The sequence below is a fragment of the Hyla sarda genome, unplaced genomic scaffold, assembly GCF_029499605.1.
Source record: "Hyla sarda isolate aHylSar1 unplaced genomic scaffold, aHylSar1.hap1 scaffold_517, whole genome shotgun sequence".
NCBI lineage: Eukaryota > Metazoa > Chordata > Amphibia > Anura > Hylidae > Hyla > Hyla sarda.
In genome coordinates this window covers 172,524-194,832 of record NW_026610528.1, presented here as the reverse complement: position 1 = coordinate 194,832, position 22,309 = coordinate 172,524, and the positions used below count along the sequence as shown (strand labels likewise).

Sequence of the window (22,309 nt, the reverse complement as noted above, 5' to 3'; positions counted from 1 at the left end):
ACCATTATTGCTAAGCAGCAAGACAGGGGCCCATTGCACTCCCACGGGGCCTTTTTAAATGCAATCCATAACCCGGATTTGCCAGGAACCCTTCTTACTCCTCCTACTTGCATGTGACACTGGGCTTAGGATCTGCATAGGAAACACACACACAAGCACACACCTACCTTTGTTGCCTGCAGATGCCTCCTTGGCTGTCCCCAAACGGTATCAAACCAACACCCACGGGAAGCTGTAAGCATAGAGGACATGCCTGCACCCCATTGGACTTACCTGTGTGGGTTAAATCCGGGTTATTTGACAACCTATGGCGGTGATGGTTCTGCTCAGGCAGAGCAGTGCTGATGCTCCTCATAAAGCTGTCGCTGCTGTGAAGGTTCTAGGTGACATCACAAATCCCTTTGGTTACATACACAACAAAGCTGGGTTGTTGTTGTTTACACTCTGCAAGGCCTGTGGAAGTGAGTGACATCATAGCACTGTAGTTCTGAGGGTTCAAGATGGATGCAACAATCTCCTGTTGCTTCTATGAAGGCCGTAATAGACGACATCACCAAACAGCTCCATAGTCACATACACAGCAAAGGAGAGATGTTGTTTACACCTAGTGATGTCAGTGGTATTGAGTGACATCACAGCACAGTGCTAAGGCTCCTGGGCCTGGACACAGCAGCGGCTGCAATATCTCAACGGAGAATACGTTTATATCTATGTGTGTGTGTGCGCATATATATATATATATATATATATATATATATATATATTTCTCCGCCGAAATCACTTTTAAACCCATTTCCACCTTTTTTTCCCTTCTCTTCCTCTTACTTTTTTTTCACGTTTTTTTACGTTTTTCTCCTTTTCGCCTCTTTTCTGGGCGTATTATTCTTCTTTTTCTTCTTTTTTTTCGTCTAATGCATACCCCATCAGTGCAGCAATGCTTATTCAATACCGCCAGCAGATGGAGACACTGGGGGATAATTTTCTAAGGATTTATACTGATTTTTCCTGTCTGAATTTGTCGCACAGAAAGTTGCAGGCCAAATATGTGTGACATTTCTGCGACTTTAGCTAGCTTCTAGAGCATTTTTACAACATTATACATAGGTGCTGAATACATAAAAAGCGACTGTTCAGCGACAGACAAGTCGCATCGGCTGAAAGTAGGCCAGAATGTCAGTCCATGTTGGAGCAGGTTTAGATACAGTCTAAAGCATAGATCTCAAAGTCTGTGCACAGAATTTAGCAAGGCCTCGCACCTTCTGATGCATCAGGTAGGTGCACAATAGCATAGCCTAACCCTCTGTACTTTGGTCTATATTGATGCGGGACATAGACAGCCAGCTGATGACCAATCCATTAGTGCAATGGATGGCTGGAAGCATTTGTCTTTGCCTTTGCAATACCACAGAAGCAATGCATGGTCAATGTACAGCAATGACACACCTGTGTGAACAGCCAGGAGACCCCCCCCCCCATGTTATGTTACATAGTTACATAGTTAGTACGGTCGAAAAAAGACATATGTCCATCACGTTCAACCAGGGAATTAAGGGGTAGGGGTGTGGCGCGATATTGGGGAAGGGATGAGATTTTATATTTCTTCATAAGCATTAATCTTATTTTGTCAATTAGGAACATTCAGCACTCACCCGCTATCAAGGCAGCTGCCTATCATGTCATGCCCTACCTGCACAGGTGTGCTGGCTACTCAAATGATCCAATTAAGGAGGCCATTTAGTCAGCAGCAGCAGAAGTCCTGTGCCTGGACGCTCCAACAGGGCCAGACACAAGCAGAAGCAGAAGCAGCAGAAGCAGCAGCAGCACCACCTTTTGTTTATTGGCTGCAGCAGCAGCAAGGCCCACAGGGCTGGCTAGCTGGCTAGCCAGCAAGCAGGTAACAATGAAAGTAGGGAATCTTTCTTTTTAACCCTGTAAGGGGGTGGTGCACTGTACCCGAAGATACTGCCATATCGGGTCAATGCATAGGGCGACGGAAGCAAGCTTCGAAATCGGCCCCCGTTCCTCAAAAATCCATTTAATATATGGTCCCCAGATAGGGGACGTATCAGATATTAAACTGATAAGAACAGATACTACACTTGATCTTAGCCAAAAGGCCGAGAAGCGATAACCGTGAAAGGGGTGGGCCCAACAAGGTCCCCTTCATGGGCACTATCACTGCTTGCTGTCAGGGAGGCTGCCAGACAATTTTCCATGCACACTCTGGGCTGGGGGGCAGTCAACCACCAGTACACACAGCAGAACCTAAACCCATACCATTATTGCTAAGCAGCAAGACAGGGGCCCATTGCACTCCCACGGGGCCTTTTTAAATGCAATCCATAACCCGGATTTGCCAGGAACCCTTCTTACTCCTCCTACTTGCATGTGACACTGGGCTTAGGATCTGCATAGGAAACACACACACAAGCACACACCTACCTTTGTTGCCTGCAGATGCCTCCTTGGCTGTCCCCAAACGGTATCAAACCAACACCCACGGAAGCTGTAAGCATAGAGGACATGCCTGCACCCCATTGGACTTACCTGTGTGGGTTAAATCCGGGTTATTTGACAACCTATGGCGGTGATGGTTCTGCTCAGGCAGAGCAGTGCTGATGCTCCTCATAAAGCTGTGCTGTCGCTGCTGTGAAGGTTCTAGGTGACATCACAAATCCCTTTGGTTACATACACAACAAAGCTGGGTTGTTGTTGTTTACACTCTGCAAGGCCTGTGGAAGTGAGTGACATCATAGCACTGTAGTTCTGAGGGTTCAAGATGGATGCAACAATCTCCTGTTGCTTCTATGAAGGCCGTAATAGACGACATCACCAAACAGCTCCATAGTCACATACACAGCAAAGGAGAGATGTTGTTTACACCTAGTGATGTCAGTGGTATTGAGTGACATCACAGCACAGTGCTAAGGCTCCTGGGCCTGGACACAGCAGCGGCTGCAATATCTCAACGGAGAATACGTTTATATCTATGTGTGTGTGTGCGCATATATATATATATATATATATATATATATATATATATATATATATATTTCTCCGCCGAAATCACTTTTAAACCCATTTCCACCTTTTTTTCCCTTCTCTTCCTCTTACTTTTTTTTCACGTTTTTTTACGTTTTTCTCCTTTTCGCCTCTTTTCTGGGCGTATTATTCTTCTTTTTCTTCTTTTTTTTCGTCTAATGCATACCCCATCAGTGCAGCAATGCTTATTCAATACCGCCAGCAGATGGAGACACTGGGGGATAATTTTCTAAGGATTTATACTGATTTTTCCTGTCTGAATTTGTCGCACAGAAAGTTGCAGGCCAAATATGTGTGACATTTCTGCGACTTTAGCTTCTAGAGCATTTTTACAACATTATACATAGGTGCTGAATACATAAAAAGCGACTGTTCAGCGACAGACAAGTCGCATCGGCTGAAAGTAGGCCAGAATGTCAGTCCATGTTGGAGCAGGTTTAGATACAGTCTAAAGCATAGATCTCAAAGTCTGTGCACAGAATTTAGCAAGGGCCTCGCACCTTCTGATGCATCAGGTAGGTGCACAATAGCATAGCCTAACCCTCTGTACTTTGGTCTATATTGATGCGGGACATAGACAGCCAGCTGATGACCAATCCATTAGTGCAATGGATGGCTGGAAGCATTTGTCTTTGCCTTTGCAATACCACAGAAGCAATGCATGGTCAATGTACAGCAATGACACACCTGTGTGAACAGCCAGGAGACCCCCCCCCCCCATGTTATGTTACATAGTTACATAGTTAGTACGGTCGAAAAAAGACATATGTCCATCACGTTCAACCAGGGAATTAAGGGGTAGGGGTGTGGCGCGATATTGGGGAAGGGATGAGATTTTATATTTCTTCATAAGCATTAATCTTATTTTGTCAATTAGGAACATTCAGCACCCACCCGCTATCAAGGCAGCTGCCTATCATGTCATGCCCTACCTGCACAGGTGTGCTGGCTACTCAAATGATCCAATTAAGGAGGCCATTTAGTCAGCAGCAGCAGAAGTCCTGTGCCTGGACGCTCCAACAGGGGCCAGACACAAGCAGAAGCAGAAGCAGCAGAAGCAGCAGCAGCACCACCTTTTGTTTATTGGCTGCAGCAGCAGCAAGGCCCACAGGGCTGGCTAGCTGGCTAGCCAGCAAGCAGGTAGCAATGAAAGTAGGAATCTTTCTTTTTAACCCTGTAAGGGGGTGGTGCACTGTACCCGAAGATACTGCCATATCGGGTCAATGCATAGGGCGACGGAAGCAAGCTTCGAAATCGGCCCCCGTTCTCAAAAATCCATTTAATATATGGTCCCCAGATAGGGGACGTATCAGATATTAAACTGATAAGAACAGATACTACACTTGATCTTAGCCAAAAGGCCGAGAAGCGATAACCGTGAAAGGGGCGGGCCCAACAAGGTCCCCTTCATGGGCACTATCACTGCTTGCTGTCAGGGAGGCTGCCAGACAATTTTCCATGCACACTCTGGGCTGGGGGGCAGTCAACCACCAGTACACACAGCAGAACCTAAACCCATACCATTATTGCTAAGCAGCAAGACAGGGGCCCATTGCACTCCCACGGGGCCTTTTTAAATGCAATCCATAACCCGGATTTGCCAGGAACCCTTCTTACTCCTCCTACTTGCATGTGACACTGGGCTTAGGATCTGCATAGGAAACACACACACAAGCACACACCTACCTTTGTTGCCTGCAGATGCCTCCTTGGCTGTCCCCAAACGGTATCAAACCAACACCCACGGGAAGCTGTAAGCATAGAGGACATGCCTGCACCCCATTGGACTTACCTGTGTGGGTTAAATCCGGGTTATTTGACAACCTATGGCGGTGATGGTTCTGCTCAGGCAGAGCAGTGCTGATGCTCCTCATAAAGCTGTCGCTGCTGTGAAGGTTCTAGGTGACATCACAAATCCCTTTGGTTACATACACAACAAAGCTGGGTTGTTGTTGTTTACACTCTGCAAGGCCTGTGGAAGTGAGTGACATCATAGCACTGTAGTTCTGAGGGTTCAAGATGGATGCAACAATCTCCTGTTGCTTCTATGAAGGCCGTAATAGACGACATCACCAAACAGCTCCATAGTCACATACACAGCAAAGGAGAGATGTTGTTTACACCTAGTGATGTCAGTGGTATTGAGTGACATCACAGCACAGTGCTAAGGCTCCTGGGCCTGGACACAGCAGCGGCTGCAATATCTCAACGGAGAATACGTTTATATCTATGTGTGTGTGTGCGCATATATATATATATATATATATATATATATATATATATATATATTTCTCCGCCGAAATCACTTTTAAACCCATTTCCACCTTTTTTTCCCTTCTCTTCCTCTTACTTTTTTTTCACGTTTTTTTACGTTTTTCTCCTTTTCGCCTCTTTTCTGGGCGTATTATTCTTCTTTTTCTTCTTTTTTTTCGTCTAATGCATACCCCATCAGTGCAGCAATGCTTATTCAATACCGCCAGCAGATGGAGACACTGGGGGATAATTTTCTAAGGATTTATACTGATTTTTCCTGTCTGAATTTGTCGCACAGAAAGTTGCAGGCCAAATATGTGTGACATTTCTGCGACTTTAGCTTCTAGAGCATTTTTACAACATTATACATAGGTGCTGAATACATAAAAAGCGACTGTTCAGCGACAGACAAGTCGCATCGGCTGAAAGTAGGCCAGAATGTCAGTCCATGTTGGAGCAGGTTTAGATACAGTCTAAAGCATAGATCTCAAAGTCTGTGCACAGAATTTAGCAAGGGCCTCGCACCTTCTGATGCATCAGGTAGGTGCACAATAGCATAGCCTAACCCTCTGTACTTTGGTCTATATTGATGCGGGACATAGACAGCCAGCTGATGACCAATCCATTAGTGCAATGGATGGCTGGAAGCATTTGTCTTTGCCTTTGCAATACCACAGAAGCAATGCATGGTCAATGTACAGCAATGACACACCTGTGTGAACAGCCAGGAGACCCCCCCCCCCCCATGTTATGTTACATAGTTACATAGTTAGTACGGTCGAAAAAAGACATATGTCCATCACGTTCAACCAGGGAATTAAGGGGTAGGGGTGTGGCGCGATATTGGGGAAGGGATGAGATTTTATATTTCTTCATAAGCATTAATCTTATTTTGTCAATTAGGAACATTCAGCACCCACCCGCTATCAAGGCAGCTGCCTATCATGTCATGCCCTACCTGCACAGGTGTGCTGGCTACTCAAATGATCCAATTAAGGAGGCCATTTAGTCAGCAGCAGCAGAAGTCCTGTGCCTGGACGCTCCAACAGGGGCCAGACACAAGCAGAAGCAGAAGCAGCAGAAGCAGCAGCAGCACCACCTTTTGTTTATTGGCTGCAGCAGCAGCAAGGCCCACAGGGCTGGCTAGCTGGCTAGCCAGCAAGCAGGTAGCAATGAAAGTAGGAATCTTTCTTTTTAACCCTGTAAGGGGGTGGTGCACTGTACCCGAAGATACTGCCATATCGGGTCAATGCATAGGGCGACGGAAGCAAGCTTCGAAATCGGCCCCCGTTCTCAAAAATCCATTTAATATATGGTCCCCAGATAGGGGACGTATCAGATATTAAACTGATAAGAACAGATACTACACTTGATCTTAGCCAAAAGGCCGAGAAGCGATAACCGTGAAAGGGGCGGGCCCAACAAGGTCCCCTTCATGGGCACTATCACTGCTTGCTGTCAGGGAGGCTGCCAGACAATTTTCCATGCACACTCTGGGCTGGGGGGCAGTCAACCACCAGTACACACAGCAGAACCTAAACCCATACCATTATTGCTAAGCAGCAAGACAGGGGCCCATTGCACTCCCACGGGGCCTTTTTAAATGCAATCCATAACCCGGATTTGCCAGGAACCCTTCTTACTCCTCCTACTTGCATGTGACACTGGGCTTAGGATCTGCATAGGAAACACACACACAAGCACACACCTACCTTTGTTGCCTGCAGATGCCTCCTTGGCTGTCCCCAAACGGTATCAAACCAACACCCACGGGAAGCTGTAAGCATAGAGGACATGCCTGCACCCCATTGGACTTACCTGTGTGGGTTAAATCCGGGTTATTTGACAACCTATGGCGGTGATGGTTCTGCTCAGGCAGAGCAGTGCTGATGCTCCTCATAAAGCTGTCGCTGCTGTGAAGGTTCTAGGTGACATCACAAATCCCTTTGGTTACATACACAACAAAGCTGGGTTGTTGTTGTTTACACTCTGCAAGGCCTGTGGAAGTGAGTGACATCATAGCACTGTAGTTCTGAGGGTTCAAGATGGATGCAACAATATCCTGTTGCTTCTATGAAGGCCGTAATAGACGACATCACCAAACAGCTCCATAGTCACATACACAGCAAAGGAGAGATGTTGTTTACACCTAGTGATGTCAGTGGTATTGAGTGACATCACAGCACAGTGCTAAGGCTCCTGGGCCTGGACACAGCAGCGGCTGCAATATCTCAACGGAGAATACGTTTATATCTATGTGTGTGTGTGCGCATATATATATATATATATATATATATATATATATATATATATATATATATATTCTCCGCCGAAATCACTTTTAAACCCATTTCCACCTTTTTTTCCCTTCTCTTCCTCTTACTTTTTTTTCACGTTTTTTTACGTTTTTCTCCTTTTCGCCTCTTTTCTGGGCGTATTATTCTTCTTTTTCTTCTTTTTTTTCGTCTAATGCATACCCCATCAGTGCAGCAATGCTTATTCAATACCGCCAGCAGATGGAGACACTGGGGGATAATTTTCTAAGGATTTATACTGATTTTTCCTGTCTGAATTTGTCGCACAGAAAGTTGCAGGCCAAATATGTGTGACATTTCTGCGACTTTAGCTTCTAGAGCATTTTTACAACATTATACATAGGTGCTGAATACATAAAAAGCGACTGTTCAGCGACAGACAAGTCGCATCGGCTGAAAGTAGGCCAGAATGTCAGTCCATGTTGGAGCAGGTTTAGATACAGTCTAAAGCATAGATCTCAAAGTCTGTGCACAGAATTTAGCAAGGGCCTCGCACCTTCTGATGCATCAGGTAGGTGCACAATAGCATAGCCTAACCCTCTGTACTTTGGTCTATATTGATGCGGGACATAGACAGCCAGCTGATGACCAATCCATTAGTGCAATGGATGGCTGGAAGCATTTGTCTTTGCCTTTGCAATACCACAGAAGCAATGCATGGTCAATGTACAGCAATGACACACCTGTGTGAACAGCCAGGAGACCCCCCCCCCCCCATGTTATGTTACATAGTTACATAGTTAGTACGGTCGAAAAAAGACATATGTCCATCACGTTCAACCAGGGAATTAAGGGGTAGGGGTGTGGCGCGATATTGGGGAAGGGATGAGATTTTATATTTCTTCATAAGCATTAATCTTATTTTGTCAATTAGGAACATTCAGCACCCACCCGCTATCAAGGCAGCTGCCTATCATGTCATGCCCTACCTGCACAGGTGTGCTGGCTACTCAAATGATCCAATTAAGGAGGCCATTTAGTCAGCAGCAGCAGAAGTCCTGTGCCTGGACGCTCCAACAGGGGCCAGACACAAGCAGAAGCAGAAGCAGCAGAAGCAGCAGCAGCACCACCTTTTGTTTATTGGCTGCAGCAGCAGCAAGGCCCACAGGGCTGGCTAGCTGGCTAGCCAGCAAGCAGGTAGCAATGAAAGTAGGAATCTTTCTTTTTAACCCTGTAAGGGGGTGGTGCACTGTACCCGAAGATACTGCCATATCGGGTCAATGCATAGGGCGACGGAAGCAAGCTTCGAAATCGGCCCCCGTTCTCAAAAATCCATTTAATATATGGTCCCCAGATAGGGGACGTATCAGATATTAAACTGATAAGAACAGATACTACACTTGATCTTAGCCAAAAGGCCGAGAAGCGATAACCGTGAAAGGGGCGGGCCCAACAAGGTCCCCTTCATGGGCACTATCACTGCTTGCTGTCAGGGAGGCTGCCAGACAATTTTCCATGCACACTCTGGGCTGGGGGGCAGTCAACCACCAGTACACACAGCAGAACCTAAACCCATACCATTATTGCTAAGCAGCAAGACAGGGGCCCATTGCACTCCCACGGGGCCTTTTTAAATGCAATCCATAACCCGGATTTGCCAGGAACCCTTCTTACTCCTCCTACTTGCATGTGACACTGGGCTTAGGATCTGCATAGGAAACACACACACAAGCACACACCTACCTTTGTTGCCTGCAGATGCCTCCTTGGCTGTCCCCAAACGGTATCAAACCAACACCCACGGGAAGCTGTAAGCATAGAGGACATGCCTGCACCCCATTGGACTTACCTGTGTGGGTTAAATCCGGGTTATTTGACAACCTATGGCGGTGATGGTTCTGCTCAGGCAGAGCAGTGCTGATGCTCCTCATAAAGCTGTCGCTGCTGTGAAGGTTCTAGGTGACATCACAAATCCCTTTGGTTACATACACAACAAAGCTGGGTTGTTGTTGTTTACACTCTGCAAGGCCTGTGGAAGTGAGTGACATCATAGCACTGTAGTTCTGAGGGTTCAAGATGGATGCAACAATCTCCTGTTGCTTCTATGAAGGCCGTAATAGACGACATCACCAAACAGCTCCATAGTCACATACACAGCAAAGGAGAGATGTTGTTTACACCTAGTGATGTCAGTGGTATTGAGTGACATCACAGCACAGTGCTAAGGCTCCTGGGCCTGGACACAGCAGCGGCTGCAATATCTCAACGGAGAATACGTTTATATCTATGTGTGTGTGTGCGCATATATATATATATATATATATATATATATATATATATATATATATTTCTCCGCCGAAATCACTTTTAAACCCATTTCCACCTTTTTTTCCCTTCTCTTCCTCTTACTTTTTTTTCACGTTTTTTTACGTTTTTCTCCTTTTCGCCTCTTTTCTGGGCGTATTATTCTTCTTTTTCTTCTTTTTTTTCGTCTAATGCATACCCCATCAGTGCAGCAATGCTTATTCAATACCGCCAGCAGATGGAGACACTGGGGGATAATTTTCTAAGGATTTATACTGATTTTTCCTGTCTGAATTTGTCGCACAGAAAGTTGCAGGCCAAATATGTGTGACATTTCTGCGACTTTAGCTTCTAGAGCATTTTTACAACATTATACATAGGTGCTGAATACATAAAAAGCGACTGTTCAGCGACAGACAAGTCGCATCGGCTGAAAGTAGGCCAGAATGTCAGTCCATGTTGGAGCAGGTTTAGATACAGTCTAAAGCATAGATCTCAAAGTCTGTGCACAGAATTTAGCAAGGGCCTCGCACCTTCTGATGCATCAGGTAGGTGCACAATAGCATAGCCTAACCCTCTGTACTTTGGTCTATATTGATGCGGGACATAGACAGCCAGCTGATGACCAATCCATTAGTGCAATGGATGGCTGGAAGCATTTGTCTTTGCCTTTGCAATACCACAGAAGCAATGCATGGTCAATGTACAGCAATGACACACCTGTGTGAACAGCCAGGAGACCCCCCCCCCCCCATGTTATGTTACATAGTTACATAGTTAGTACGGTCGAAAAAAGACATATGTCCATCACGTTCAACCAGGGAATTAAGGGGTAGGGGTGTGGCGCGATATTGGGGAAGGGATGAGATTTTATATTTCTTCATAAGCATTAATCTTATTTTGTCAATTAGGAACATTCAGCACCCACCCGCTATCAAGGCAGCTGCCTATCATGTCATGCCCTACCTGCACAGGTGTGCTGGCTACTCAAATGATCCAATTAAGGAGGCCATTTAGTCAGCAGCAGCAGAAGTCCTGTGCCTGGACGCTCCAACAGGGGCCAGACACAAGCAGAAGCAGAAGCAGCAGAAGCAGCAGCAGCACCACCTTTTGTTTATTGGCTGCAGCAGCAGCAAGGCCCACAGGGCTGGCTAGCTGGCTAGCCAGCAAGCAGGTAGCAATGAAAGTAGGAATCTTTCTTTTTAACCCTGTAAGGGGGTGGTGCACTGTACCCGAAGATACTGCCATATCGGGTCAATGCATAGGGCGACGGAAGCAAGCTTCGAAATCGGCCCCCGTTCTCAAAAATCCATTTAATATATGGTCCCCAGATAGGGGACGTATCAGATATTAAACTGATAAGAACAGATACTACACTTGATCTTAGCCAAAAGGCCGAGAAGCGATAACCGTGAAAGGGGCGGGCCCAACAAGGTCCCCTTCATGGGCACTATCACTGCTTGCTGTCAGGGAGGCTGCCAGACAATTTTCCATGCACACTCTGGGCTGGGGGGCAGTCAACCACCAGTACACACAGCAGAACCTAAACCCATACCATTATTGCTAAGCAGCAAGACAGGGGCCCATTGCACTCCCACGGGGCCTTTTTAAATGCAATCCATAACCCGGATTTGCCAGGAACCCTTCTTACTCCTCCTACTTGCATGTGACACTGGGCTTAGGATCTGCATAGGAAACACACACACAAGCACACACCTACCTTTGTTGCCTGCAGATGCCTCCTTGGCTGTCCCCAAACGGTATCAAACCAACACCCACGGGAAGCTGTAAGCATAGAGGACATGCCTGCACCCCATTGGACTTACCTGTGTGGGTTAAATCCGGGTTATTTGACAACCTATGGCGGTGATGGTTCTGCTCAGGCAGAGCAGTGCTGATGCTCCTCATAAAGCTGTCGCTGCTGTGAAGGTTCTAGGTGACATCACAAATCCCTTTGGTTACATACACAACAAAGCTGGGTTGTTGTTGTTTACACTCTGCAAGGCCTGTGGAAGTGAGTGACATCATAGCACTGTAGTTCTGAGGGTTCAAGATGGATGCAACAATATCCTGTTGCTTCTATGAAGGCCGTAATAGACGACATCACCAAACAGCTCCATAGTCACATACACAGCAAAGGAGAGATGTTGTTTACACCTAGTGATGTCAGTGGTATTGAGTGACATCACAGCACAGTGCTAAGGCTCCTGGGCCTGGACACAGCAGCGGCTGCAATATCTCAACGGAGAATACGTTTATATCTATGTGTGTGTGTGCGCATATATATATATATATATATATATATATATATATATATATATATATATTTCTCCGCCGAAATCACTTTTAAACCCATTTCCACCTTTTTTTCCCTTCTCTTCCTCTTACTTTTTTTTCACGTTTTTTTACGTTTTTCTCCTTTTCGCCTCTTTTCTGGGCGTATTATTCTTCTTTTTCTTCTTTTTTTTCGTCTAATGCATACCCCATCAGTGCAGCAATGCTTATTCAATACCGCCAGCAGATGGAGACACTGGGGGATAATTTTCTAAGGATTTATACTGATTTTTCCTGTCTGAATTTGTCGCACAGAAAGTTGCAGGCCAAATATGTGTGACATTTCTGCGACTTTAGCTTCTAGAGCATTTTTACAACATTATACATAGGTGCTGAATACATAAAAAGCGACTGTTCAGCGACAGACAAGTCGCATCGGCTGAAAGTAGGCCAGAATGTCAGTCCATGTTGGAGCAGGTTTAGATACAGTCTAAAGCATAGATCTCAAAGTCTGTGCACAGAATTTAGCAAGGGCCTCGCACCTTCTGATGCATCAGGTAGGTGCACAATAGCATAGCCTAACCCTCTGTACTTTGGTCTATATTGATGCGGGACATAGACAGCCAGCTGATGACCAATCCATTAGTGCAATGGATGGCTGGAAGCATTTGTCTTTGCCTTTGCAATACCACAGAAGCAATGCATGGTCAATGTACAGCAATGACACACCTGTGTGAACAGCCAGGAGACCCCCCCCCCCCCATGTTATGTTACATAGTTACATAGTTAGTACGGTCGAAAAAAGACATATGTCCATCACGTTCAACCAGGGAATTAAGGGGTAGGGGTGTGGCGCGATATTGGGGAAGGGATGAGATTTTATATTTCTTCATAAGCATTAATCTTATTTTGTCAATTAGGAACATTCAGCACCCACCCGCTATCAAGGCAGCTGCCTATCATGTCATGCCCTACCTGCACAGGTGTGCTGGCTACTCAAATGATCCAATTAAGGAGGCCATTTAGTCAGCAGCAGCAGAAGTCCTGTGCCTGGACGCTCCAACAGGGGCCAGACACAAGCAGAAGCAGAAGCAGCAGAAGCAGCAGCAGCACCACCTTTTGTTTATTGGCTGCAGCAGCAGCAAGGCCCACAGGGCTGGCTAGCTGGCTAGCCAGCAAGCAGGTAGCAATGAAAGTAGGAATCTTTCTTTTTAACCCTGTAAGGGGGTGGTGCACTGTACCCGAAGATACTGCCATATCGGGTCAATGCATAGGGCGACGGAAGCAAGCTTCGAAATCGGCCCCCGTTCTCAAAAATCCATTTAATATATGGTCCCCAGATAGGGGACGTATCAGATATTAAACTGATAAGAACAGATACTACACTTGATCTTAGCCAAAAGGCCGAGAAGCGATAACCGTGAAAGGGGCGGGCCCAACAAGGTCCCCTTCATGGGCACTATCACTGCTTGCTGTCAGGGAGGCTGCCAGACAATTTTCCATGCACACTCTGGGCTGGGGGGCAGTCAACCACCAGTACACACAGCAGAACCTAAACCCATACCATTATTGCTAAGCAGCAAGACAGGGGCCCATTGCACTCCCACGGGGCCTTTTTAAATGCAATCCATAACCCGGATTTGCCAGGAACCCTTCTTACTCCTCCTACTTGCATGTGACACTGGGCTTAGGATCTGCATAGGAAACACACACACAAGCACACACCTACCTTTGTTGCCTGCAGATGCCTCCTTGGCTGTCCCCAAACGGTATCAAACCAACACCCACGGGAAGCTGTAAGCATAGAGGACATGCCTGCACCCCATTGGACTTACCTGTGTGGGTTAAATCCGGGTTATTTGACAACCTATGGCGGTGATGGTTCTGCTCAGGCAGAGCAGTGCTGATGCTCCTCATAAAGCTGTCGCTGCTGTGAAGGTTCTAGGTGACATCACAAATCCCTTTGGTTACATACACAACAAAGCTGGGTTGTTGTTGTTTACACTCTGCAAGGCCTGTGGAAGTGAGTGACATCATAGCACTGTAGTTCTGAGGGTTCAAGATGGATGCAACAATCTCCTGTTGCTTCTATGAAGGCCGTAATAGACGACATCACCAAACAGCTCCATAGTCACATACACAGCAAAGGAGAGATGTTGTTTACACCTAGTGATGTCAGTGGTATTGAGTGACATCACAGCACAGTGCTAAGGCTCCTGGGCCTGGACACAGCAGCGGCTGCAATATCTCAACGGAGAATACGTTTATATCTATGTGTGTGTGTGCGCATATATATATATATATATATATATATATATATATATATATATATATATATTCTCCGCCGAAATCACTTTTAAACCCATTTCCACCTTTTTTTCCCTTCTCTTCCTCTTACTTTTTTTTCACGTTTTTTTACGTTTTTCTCCTTTTCGCCTCTTTTCTGGGCGTATTATTCTTCTTTTTCTTCTTTTTTTTCGTCTAATGCATACCCCATCAGTGCAGCAATGCTTATTCAATACCGCCAGCAGATGGAGACACTGGGGGATAATTTTCTAAGGATTTATACTGATTTTTCCTGTCTGAATTTGTCGCACAGAAAGTTGCAGGCCAAATATGTGTGACATTTCTGCGACTTTAGCTTCTAGAGCATTTTTACAACATTATACATAGGTGCTGAATACATAAAAAGCGACTGTTCAGCGACAGACAAGTCGCATCGGCTGAAAGTAGGCCAGAATGTCAGTCCATGTTGGAGCAGGTTTAGATACAGTCTAAAGCATAGATCTCAAAGTCTGTGCACAGAATTTAGCAAGGGCCTCGCACCTTCTGATGCATCAGGTAGGTGCACAATAGCATAGCCTAACCCTCTGTACTTTGGTCTATATTGATGCGGGACATAGACAGCCAGCTGATGACCAATCCATTAGTGCAATGGATGGCTGGAAGCATTTGTCTTTGCCTTTGCAATACCACAGAAGCAATGCATGGTCAATGTACAGCAATGACACACCTGTGTGAACAGCCAGGAGACCCCCCCCCCCCCATGTTATGTTACATAGTTACATAGTTAGTACGGTCGAAAAAAGACATATGTCCATCACGTTCAACCAGGGAATTAAGGGGTAGGGGTGTGGCGCGATATTGGGGAAGGGATGAGATTTTATATTTCTTCATAAGCATTAATCTTATTTTGTCAATTAGGAACATTCAGCACCCACCCGCTATCAAGGCAGCTGCCTATCATGTCATGCCCTACCTGCACAGGTGTGCTGGCTACTCAAATGATCCAATTAAGGAGGCCATTTAGTCAGCAGCAGCAGAAGTCCTGTGCCTGGACGCTCCAACAGGGGCCAGACACAAGCAGAAGCAGAAGAAGCAGCAGCAGCACCACCTTTTGTTTATTGGCTGCAGCAGCAGCAAGGCCCACAGGGCTGGCTAGCTGGCTAGCCAGCAAGCAGGTAGCAATGAAAGTAGGAATCTTTCTTTTTAACCCTGTAAGGGGGTGGTGCACTGTACCCGAAGATACTGCCATATCGGGTCAATGCATAGGGCGACGGAAGCAAGCTTCGAAATCGGCCCCCGTTCTCAAAAATCCATTTAATATATGGTCCCCAGATAGGGGACGTATCAGATATTAAACTGATAAGAACAGATACTACACTTGATCTTAGCCAAAAGGCCGAGAAGCGATAACCGTGAAAGGGGCGGGCCCAACAAGGTCCCCTTCATGGGCACTATCACTGCTTGCTGTCAGGGAGGCTGCCAGACAATTTTCCATGCACACTCTGGGCTGGGGGGCAGTCAACCACCAGTACACACAGCAGAACCTAAACCCATACCATTATTGCTAAGCAGCAAGACAGGGGCCCATTGCACTCCCACGGGGCCTTTTTAAATGCAATCCATAACCCGGATTTGCCAGGAACCCTTCTTACTCCTCCTACTTGCATGTGACACTGGGCTTAGGATCTGCATAGGAAACACACACACAAGCACACACCTACCTTTGTTGCCTGCAGATGCCTCCTTGGCTGTCCCCAAACGGTATCAAACCAACACCCACGGGAAGCTGTAAGCATAGAGGACATGCCTGCACCCCATTGGACTTACCTGTGTGGGTTAAATCCGGGTTATTTGACAACCTATGGCGGTGATGGTTCTGCTCAGGCAGAGCAGTGCTGATGCTCCTCATAAAGCTGTCGCTGCTGTGAAGGTTCTAGGTGACATCACAAATCCCTTTGGTTACATACACAACAAAGCTGGGTTGTTGTTGTTTACACTCTGCAAGGCCTGTGGAAGTGAGTGACATCATAGCACTGTAGTTCTGAGGGTTCAAGATGGATGCAACAATCTCCTGTTGCTTCTATGAAGGCCGTAATAGACGACATCACCAAACAGCTCCATAGTCACATACACAGCAAAGGAGAGATGTTGTTTACACCTAGTGATGTCAGTGGTATTGAGTGACATCACAGCACAGTGCTAAGGCTCCTGGGCCTGGACACAGCAGCGGCTGCAATATCTCAACGGAGAATACGTTTATATCTATGTGTGTGTGTGCGCATATATATATATATATATATATATATATATATATATATATATATATTTCTCCGCCGAAATCACTTTTAAACCCATTTCCACCTTTTTTTCCCTTCTCTTCCTCTTACTTTTTTTTCACGTTTTTTTACGTTTTTCTCCTTTTCGCCTCTTTTCTGGGCGTATTATTCTTCTTTTTCTTCTTTTTTTTCGTCTAATGCATACCCCATCAGTGCAGCAATGCTTATTCAATACCGCCAGCAGATGGAGACACTGGGGGATAATTTTCTAAGGATTTATACTGATTTTTCCTGTCTGAATTTGTCGCACAGAAAGTTGCAGGCCAAATATGTGTGACATTTCTGCGACTTTAGCTTCTAGAGCATTTTTACAACATTATACATAGGTGCTGAATACATAAAAAGCGACTGTTCAGCGACAGACAAGTCGCATCGGCTGAAAGTAGGCCAGAATGTCAGTCCATGTTGGAGCAGGTTTAGATACAGTCTAAAGCATAGATCTCAAAGTCTGTGCACAGAATTTAGCAAGGGCCTCGCACCTTCTGATGCATCAGGTAGGTGCACAATAGCATAGCCTAACCCTCTGTACTTTGGTCTATATTGATGCGGGACATAGACAGCCAGCTGATGACCAATCCATTAGTGCAATGGATGGCTGGAAGCATTTGTCTTTGCCTTTGCAATACCACAGAAGCAATGCATGGTCAATGTACAGCAATGACACACCTGTGTGAACAGCCAGGAGACCCCCCCCCCCCCATGTTATGTTACATAGTTACATAGTTAGTACGGTCGAAAAAAGACATATGTCCATCACGTTCAACCAGGGAATTAAGGGGTAGGGGTGTGGCGCGATATTGGGGAAGGGATGAGATTTTATATTTCTTCATAAGCATTAATCTTATTTTGTCAATTAGGAACATTCAGCACCCACCCGCTATCAAGGCAGCTGCCTATCATGTCATGCCCTACCTGCACAGGTGTGCTGGCTACTCAAATGATCCAATTAAGGAGGCCATTTAGTCAGCAGCAGCAGAAGTCCTGTGCCTGGACGCTCCAACAGGGGCCAGACACAAGCAGAAGCAGAAGCAGCAGAAGCAGCAGCAGCACCACCTTTTGTTTATTGGCTGCAGCAGCAGCAAGGCCCACAGGGCTGGCTAGCTGGCTAGCCAGCAAGCAGGTAGCAATGAAAGTAGGAATCTTTCTTTTTAACCCTGTAAGGGGGTGGTGCACTGTACCCAAAGATACTGCCATATCGGGTCAATGCATAGGGCGACGGAAGCAAGCTTCGAAATCGGCCCCCGTTCTCAAAAATCCATTTAATATATGGTCCCCAGATAGGGGACGTATCAGATATTAAACTGATAAGAACAGATACTACACTTGATCTTAGCCAAAAGGCCGAGAAGCGATAACCGTGAAAGGGGCGGGCCCAACAAGGTCCCCTTCATGGGCACTATCACTGCTTGCTGTCAGGGAGGCTGCCAGACAATTTTCCATGCACACTCTGGGCTGGGGGGCAGTCAACCACCAGTACACACAGCAGAACCTAAACCCATACCATTATTGCTAAGCAGCAAGACAGGGGCCCATTGCACTCCCACGGGGCCTTTTTAAATGCAATCCATAACCCGGATTTGCCAGGAACCCTTCTTACTCCTCCTACTTGCATGTGACACTGGGCTTAGGATCTGCATAGGAAACACACACACAAGCACACACCTACCTTTGTTGCCTGCAGATGCCTCCTTGGCTGTCCCCAAACGGTATCAAACCAACACCCACGGGAAGCTGTAAGCATAGAGGACATGCCTGCACCCCATTGGACTTACCTGTGTGGGTTAAATCCGGGTTATTTGACAACCTATGGCGGTGATGGTTCTGCTCAGGCAGAGCAGTGCTGATGCTCCTCATAAAGCTGTCGCTGCTGTGAAGGTTCTAGGTGACATCACAAATCCCTTTGGTTACATACACAACAAAGCTGGGTTGTTGTTGTTTACACTCTGCAAGGCCTGTGGAAGTGAGTGACATCATAGCACTGTAGTTCTGAGGGTTCAAGATGGATGCAACAATCTCCTGTTGCTTCTATGAAGGCCGTAATAGACGACATCACCAAACAGCTCCATAGTCACATACACAGCAAAGGAGAGATGTTGTTTACACCTAGTGATGTCAGTGGTATTGAGTGACATCACAGCACAGTGCTAAGGCTCCTGGGCCTGGACACAGCAGCGGCTGCAATATCTCAACGGAGAATACGTTTATATCTATGTGTGTGTGTGCGCATATATATATATATATATATATATATATATATATATATATATATATTTCTCCGCCGAAATCACTTTTAAACCCATTTCCACCTTTTTTTCCCTTCTCTTCCTCTTACTTTTTTTTCACGTTTTTTTACGTTTTTCTCCTTTTCGCCTCTTTTCTGGGCGTATTATTCTTCTTTTTCTTCTTTTTTTTCGTCTAATGCATACCCCATCAGTGCAGCAATGCTTATTCAATACCGCCAGCAGATGGAGACACTGGGGGATAATTTTCTAAGGATTTATACTGATTTTTCCTGTCTGAATTTGTCGCACAGAAAGTTGCAGGCCAAATATGTGTGACATTTCTGCGACTTTAGCTTCTAGAGCATTTTTACAACATTATACATAGGTGCTGAATACATAAAAAGCGACTGTTCAGCGACAGACAAGTCGCATCGGCTGAAAGTAGGCCAGAATGTCAGTCCATGTTGGAGCAGGTTTAGATACAGTCTAAAGCATAGATCTCAAAGTCTGTGCACAGAATTTAGCAAGGGCCTCGCACCTTCTGATGCATCAGGTAGGTGCACAATAGCATAGCCTAACCCTCTGTACTTTGGTCTATATTGATGCGGGACATAGACAGCCAGCTGATGACCAATCCATTAGTGCAATGGATGGCTGGAAGCATTTGTCTTTGCCTTTGCAATACCACAGAAGCAATGCATGGTCAATGTACAGCAATGACACACCTGTGTGAACAGCCAGGAGACCCCCCCCCCCCCCATGTTATGTTACATAGTTACATAGTTAGTACGGTCGAAAAAAGACATATGTCCATCACGTTCAACCAGGGAATTAAGGGGTAGGGGTGTGGCGCGATATTGGGGAAGGGATGAGATTTTATATTTCTTCATAAGCATTAATCTTATTTTGTCAATTAGGAACATTCAGCACCCACCCGCTATCAAGGCAGCTGCCTATCATGTCATGCCCTACCTGCACAGGTGTGCTGGCTACTCAAATGATCCAATTAAGGAGGCCATTTAGTCAGCAGCAGCAGAAGTCCTGTGCCTGGACGCTCCAACAGGGGCCAGACACAAGCAGAAGCAGAAGCAGCAGAAGCAGCAGCAGCACCACCTTTTGTTTATTGGCTGCAGCAGCAGCAAGGCCCACAGGGCTGGCTAGCTGGCTAGCCAGCAAGCAGGTAGCAATGAAAGTAGGAATCTTTCTTTTTAACCCTGTAAGGGGGTGGTGCACTGTACCCGAAGATACTGCCATATCGGGTCAATGCATAGGGCGACGGAAGCAAGCTTCGAAATCGGCCCCCGTTCTCAAAAATCCATTTAATATATGGTCCCCAGATAGACGTATCAGATATTAAACTGATAAGAACAGATTTTTTTTTTTTTTTTTTTTTTTATTGAAAAGGAAATATACAATACATAACCAAGTAAATCATTCAAAAAATTACATATTCATCTGAAAACACATGAATAACACATATTTGACATATACAATATATACAGGAAGCATGTCTTTACATGTACATATAACAAAAAGCTTTCCCTTCATGACTTTCCCTCAGAAAAAATAAATTGCAGCGGATTCTGTCCCTCCAACTGTCCCTTCATATCAGGATATAATCTGTAAGAAAAGAAAAAGAAAGACAAATAAGAATACACTCATAACCAGTGCTTCCATTTTTTGTGTTTCCAGATCCCCTCTGCATCATCAGAACCATAGTTTTTCCTATCACATAATACGTAAAGGTAAATTTTACCACGGATCATGCCCAGACACTCCTTCACACTTACTTCAGTTTGATTGAAAATCCTAATATTCCTTACATCCCACAGAACCTCTTTTACACAATTTACTATGAACCATAACACTCTTGCCTTCTCTCTCTCCACTGCACACAAACCAAACATCATCATATTAAAGGATAAGATTTCAATTCCAGTAACATTTTTAATTAGACCAGACATTCTTCTCCACACAGACTTCGCATAACCACACTCCCAAAACACATGTACATAATTCTCACATCCACCGCAACCATCCCTGGGACACACTTCACTGTCTACCAATCTCCTTCTCCTCTGAAATTCCCTTGTTGGCAGACACCCATGAGCTAACATCCAAGACAAGTCCTTTTGTTTATTTGTCAGTTCCTTGTGACTGACATTTTTCCACACTACCTTACAATCCTTCTCAGACAGACCTCCCACACATTCCACTGTTTCTCTCTGCTCCAACACTTTCATCACCTTCTTACTATCATTCCATTCAGTCACACATTCCAGATTATTTTTCCTGACACACCGCCCTATTCTCTGATAGAACCAAGGAACCTCAAAACTTACAGGTACCCTTAAGTCCCTTTCCATTAGCTTATATTTCAACAACACATTACCAGCCAAATACCTTACCATGCACCCAAACACACATTCCTTCTTACTTACAGCGAGACAAAAACTGACATACTTCACAGCCAGGAACACTTCCACATTCATCATTCCTTTCCCACCATGCATTCTGCTTTTCACCACCTTCCCACGACTCAATTTCTCCATCCTTGAATTCCATAAGAAAACAAAGATCTGCCTGATAATTCTTGCCAGACACCTATCCGGTGGAGGAAACACATAATTAACATAAAGCAAAATAGGAATTATAACAGCTTTAATAACCAGAATCCTTCCCTCAATCGATAAAGTCCTTAAAGACCAGAAGTTTATTTTATTCCCCACCCTCCCCAAAACCCTCTCCCAACTTTCTTTCCCATACAAATCATTATCAAACACCACCCCAAGCACTTCCACACCACCCTCTCTCACAGGCCACTCGCACAACCCACTCTCTCCCCACCCCTCAAAAAATTTACAACCACTCTTCCCAACATTAAGCTTAAACCCACTCATTAAACAGAAACACTCAATCAATAACTTAGCACGCCTTACCCCTGCCATTGACTTACATACAACAGTAACATCATCCATGTAACCAATCACTCGCATATCCTTCCCATGACTACCAGGTATTTCTATACCCCGCATCACCTTATCTCTCCTAATCATCCCCAACAAAGGCTCAATCATACAAATAAAAAGAATTGGCGACAGGGGACACCCCTGCCGCACTCCAGATTTTATACTCACCTCCCTACTCAGAAAACCATTGACCTGAATCTTACTATAAATGTCCCTATACAAACATTCAATCCACTTCACCATTCTGTCCGGCACATTCATCCTCCTCAAAACCCTAAACAATAAATCATGCACCACCCTATCATACGCTTTTTCAAAATCCACCGTAACAACAGCCACACCTTGCTTCCTAGTTTTACAGTCCCACA

The 22,309-nt window shown here is 45.4% G+C and overlaps 9 non-coding genes across 9 annotated transcripts; all 9 read right to left on the bottom strand.

The window, feature by feature from the left end:
• Positions 1-1,937: 1,937 nt before the first annotated feature.
• On the bottom strand, positions 1,938-2,129 carry LOC130338293 (U2 spliceosomal RNA). The gene has a single exon (XR_008879022.1). It is a non-coding gene; the product is annotated as a U2 spliceosomal RNA (small nuclear RNA).
• A 2,095-nt stretch (positions 2,130-4,224) lies between these two features.
• Positions 4,225-4,415, bottom strand: LOC130338269 (U2 spliceosomal RNA). Its single transcript, XR_008879000.1, has one exon. It is a non-coding gene; the product is annotated as a U2 spliceosomal RNA (small nuclear RNA).
• A 2,088-nt stretch (positions 4,416-6,503) lies between these two features.
• On the bottom strand, positions 6,504-6,694 carry LOC130338268 (U2 spliceosomal RNA). Its single transcript, XR_008878999.1, has one exon. It is a non-coding gene; the product is annotated as a U2 spliceosomal RNA (small nuclear RNA).
• A 2,095-nt stretch (positions 6,695-8,789) lies between these two features.
• Positions 8,790-8,980, bottom strand: LOC130338267 (U2 spliceosomal RNA). Its single transcript, XR_008878998.1, has one exon. It is a non-coding gene; the product is annotated as a U2 spliceosomal RNA (small nuclear RNA).
• A 2,090-nt stretch (positions 8,981-11,070) lies between these two features.
• On the bottom strand, positions 11,071-11,261 carry LOC130338266 (U2 spliceosomal RNA). Its single transcript, XR_008878997.1, has one exon. It is a non-coding gene; the product is annotated as a U2 spliceosomal RNA (small nuclear RNA).
• A 2,092-nt stretch (positions 11,262-13,353) lies between these two features.
• On the bottom strand, positions 13,354-13,544 carry LOC130338265 (U2 spliceosomal RNA). The gene has a single exon (XR_008878996.1). It is a non-coding gene; the product is annotated as a U2 spliceosomal RNA (small nuclear RNA).
• A 2,087-nt stretch (positions 13,545-15,631) lies between these two features.
• LOC130338264 (U2 spliceosomal RNA) lies at positions 15,632-15,822 on the bottom strand. Its single transcript, XR_008878995.1, has one exon. It is a non-coding gene; the product is annotated as a U2 spliceosomal RNA (small nuclear RNA).
• Positions 15,823-17,912: 2,090 nt separating this feature from the next.
• Positions 17,913-18,103, bottom strand: LOC130338295 (U2 spliceosomal RNA). Its single transcript, XR_008879023.1, has one exon. It is a non-coding gene; the product is annotated as a U2 spliceosomal RNA (small nuclear RNA).
• A 2,091-nt stretch (positions 18,104-20,194) lies between these two features.
• LOC130338308 (U2 spliceosomal RNA) lies at positions 20,195-20,380 on the bottom strand. The gene has a single exon (XR_008879031.1). It is a non-coding gene; the product is annotated as a U2 spliceosomal RNA (small nuclear RNA).
• Positions 20,381-22,309: the final 1,929 nt, after the last annotated feature.